The sequence below is a fragment of the Aegilops tauschii genome, chromosome 5, assembly GCF_002575655.3.
Source record: "Aegilops tauschii subsp. strangulata cultivar AL8/78 chromosome 5, Aet v6.0, whole genome shotgun sequence".
Lineage (NCBI taxonomy): Eukaryota > Viridiplantae > Streptophyta > Magnoliopsida > Poales > Poaceae > Aegilops > Aegilops tauschii.
The window spans coordinates 333447969-333451777 of record NC_053039.3 but is presented as its reverse complement, the minus strand read 5'-3'; positions in this window follow the sequence as shown (position 1 = coordinate 333451777).

The window sequence follows — 3809 nt, the reverse complement described above, 5'->3', positions numbered from 1 at the left end:
CCTTCAAACTTCACTCTCTATGTGTTTTATTTATCTAACTTGAGAGGTACCCTTATGCTCATTCATGGGTTAACCCCAGGTTATTACCCTTCTTATAACATTCTGCCATTGCCGAGCTGCCCTTTTCATATTCTTAAGTACGATGGAGATCCTAAAGAAAGGATGCCGACTTCATCGTGATGACTGAAGCATAGGAATGAAGACTTCAATGTAATGGATCGACCTCTTTGAGAAGAGCAACCAAGACCGAGAAGATTCGTTAGGATTTCGTAACCAGACCTTTCCCCCTTATTCCACCTCTTAAATCTCGGGACGAGATTTCTTGTAGTGGAGGAGAATTGTGACGCCCGGATAGTTACGCTACAGTAACCCTCCGCTAATGATGCCACGTCACCACGATTACTGTTGTTATCTTGCGATGATTCAAATCCCGTTCAAATTTCAAATTTAAAATCAAGTCAAACAATTAAAGTTTTCAAAAGTCAAAACTAAAATGTTCTTAATGTGACAAATAAATCATGGATATTATTGGTGGAGAAACAACATCTTTATAAAATAATTAAATACCCTAAAGTGATTAAAACAACAGAAAAAACAATTAGTTATACTCCTAATATATTTTACAAAATACTAAACTATTTAGCTAGGTGCCAAAGTTATTGTGGCAATGGTATAATTAATGTTACTATGTTAGGTGCTAATTGAATATTTTACCAAACTAAAACAAATTGGGAAATAAAATTAAAACAGAAAAGAAATATAAGAAAAAGTAAACAAAACAAAACAAACAAACAAAAAGGGGGGAAAGGCCCCCCCTCCCTCACTGGGCTTCGGCCCAGCAGGCCACCATCCCGCCTGGCCGGCCCAACCGGCCACCCACTCCCCACATAACCCCTGCTAGCCCGAAACCCTAACCCACGAACCCCCCACTCACCCACTCCCTCCCCATGATTTCCTCCCCCTTGCCTCTGCCCCCGCCCCCGATCTGGATCGGATCGAACCCGCTGCCCCTGGCGCCGTCCCGACGGCCGCGCCCCGCCACTCGATGCTTCCCGACGTAGCTTGCCGTTGTCCGCCATCGCCTCCCTGCCGTTGTGCGCGTCGTCGTCGCCGAATCGCCAGCGCCACCTCGCCCCGAAGTCACCCTGTCGCCCCCGACGCCCGTGGCCACCACCACATCGCTCGTCCCCGTCCTCCTCCCCAAAGGCACCCCCGAGCCACGCCGCCCCTCGTCCCTACAACGTGGGTGAGCCCCCAGGCTCCGGCCTCGCTCCTTCTTCTCTACTTATGATGCGGCTATCACTGCGCGTCGTCACCGTCGTGTCCTTCCCCCGCCGTGGCTCGCACCGCCAGCGCCCGTTACGCACCTGCCATGCCCGCCCGGCTCCCCCCCCGCTTCGGTTGCGCCACTGCGCACGAGATCGTGCCCCGGCCAAGCCACTCGCACCTCCCGACCGCGGATCGCGCGCGCCACAACCGCGCCGGCCTCGTCGTCGCTCCCCCTGGCTCGCATCGCCACCGCAGCCCCGCGCACTGCTCTCGCGCTTCGCCGCCTACCACTGCTTCCCCCCTACCGTGTCGCTGCTCGCCTTGCCATCTGCGGCTGCCGCTGCCGCCCGCTCCGGCCGCCGCTCGCCTCGACGCCAGCACCGCAACAGACTGCCCTCGCACCTACCGCGACCACCATCCGCTGCGCCGTGTCGAGGGCTTTCAGGCACCCCTAGTCACGCGTCCGGCTGACGCTGCAGTTGGCCGGATGGTCGTCGCCGCCGTCCCCTGTTAACCCAGGCGGTTAGACGGCTTAACATGCCGACGAGGCATCATTAGCCACTAACTAAAAACCCCTAAAATGACACTGAACCGTGGGCCATTAACTTAGTTTAAATGTAAACTAATTTAAGTACCCCCCCCCCTAACACTTACAGGTAGACCCACCTCTAAATATCTTTTAAAAAAGAAAATCTTAAAACTGTGAGAATGACACCTGGGCCCCACTACCCAGGTTTGACCAGTCAATAGTTGACTAGTCAACTGCTGACTAGACATTTGACTGGGTCAACCCAGCCCCCTGGCCCCACATGTCAGTTTGACCCCAGTCAACACCTCTGTTGACTGCTGACGACATGCTAATGCAATAATGCTAATTTCGAATTAAATTAATAATAATTTAGAAATGATTTAAAACTTCAAAAATAATCCGTAACTCGGATGAAAATACTTTGTACATGAAAGTTGCTCAGAACGACGAGACGAATCCGGATACGCAGCCCGTTCGCCTGCCACACACCGCTAGCATAGCAAACACGCAACTTTCCCCCTCTGGTTCATCTGTCAGAAAACGCGAAACACCGGGAATACTTTCCCGGATGTTTTCCCCCTTCGCCGGTATCACCTACTACCGCGTTAGGGCACATCTAGCAACGGTCATTGTCATGTCATGCACCGTCATGCTTATGTTTGCATTATATTTATTGTTTCTTCCCCCTCTTCTCTCGTTAGACACCGAGACCGACGCCACGGCTACCTAGTACGACTACGGTGTTGACGACCCCTCCTTCTCAGCTGAGCTTCCAGGCAAGCCCCCCCCCCCTTGATCACAAGATATCGCCTATTCCTTCTCTCTACTGCTTGCATTAGAGTAGTGTAGCATGTTACTGCTTTCTGTTAATCCTATTCAGCTTCATAGCCTGTCATTGTTGCTACAGTTGTTACCCTTACCTGCAATCCTAAATGCTTAGTATAGGATGCTAGTATTCCATCAGTGGCCCTACATATTTGTCCGTCTGTCGTGCTATACTATCGGGACGTGATCACTCGGGAGGTGATCACGGGTATATACTTATATACATTATATGATTCATGTGGTGACTAAAGTCGGGTTGGCTCGTAGAGTACCCGCAAGTGATTCCGATGTGGGGGCTGAAAGGACAGGTGGCTCCATCCCGGTAGAGGTGGGCCTGGGTTCCTGACGGCCCCCGACTATTACTTTGTGGCGGAGCGACAGGGCAGGTTGAGACCACCTAGGAGAGAGGTGGGCCTGGCCCTGGTCGGCGTCCGTGGTTACTTCATAATAACACGCTTAACGAGATCTTGGTATTTGATCTGAGTTGGGTCGTTGACCTTATACGCACTAACCGCCACGTGGGACAAGATATGGGCAACCGGCGTCGTGGTATCAGCTGAAGCTCTTTTTGACGTCAGCGACTGAGCGGCGCACGCCGCATTGGACCGTAAGCCTGCGCTTGTATTAAGGGGGCTAGGTCTGCTTCCGACCACGTACGCAACATGCAGGTGTGCAATGGGCGATGGGCCCAGACCCCTGCGCGCATAGGATTTAGACCGGCGTGCTGACCTCTCTGTTGAGCCTAGGTGGGGCTGCGACGTGTTGATATCCCGAGGCCGGACATGACCCAGGAAAGTGTGCCCGGTCAGAGGGATCGAGCGTGTCGGGTAATGTGGTGCACCCCTGCAGGGAAGTTGGTCTATTTGAATAGTCGTGTCCACGATAACAGGTGACCCGGAGTTGTACCTTGACCTTATGACAACTAGAACCGGATACTTAATAAAACACACCCTTCCAAGTGCCAGATACAACCCGGTGATCACTCTCTCACAGGTCGACAAGGAGAGGATCGTCGGGTAGGATTATGCTATACGATGCTACTTGGTGAACTTACCATCTACTCTCTTCTACATGCTGCAAGATGGAGGCTGCCAGAAGCGTAGTCTTCGATAGGATTAGCTATCCCCCTCTTATTCTGGCATTATGTAGTTCAGTCCACCGATATTGCCCCTTTACACAGATACCC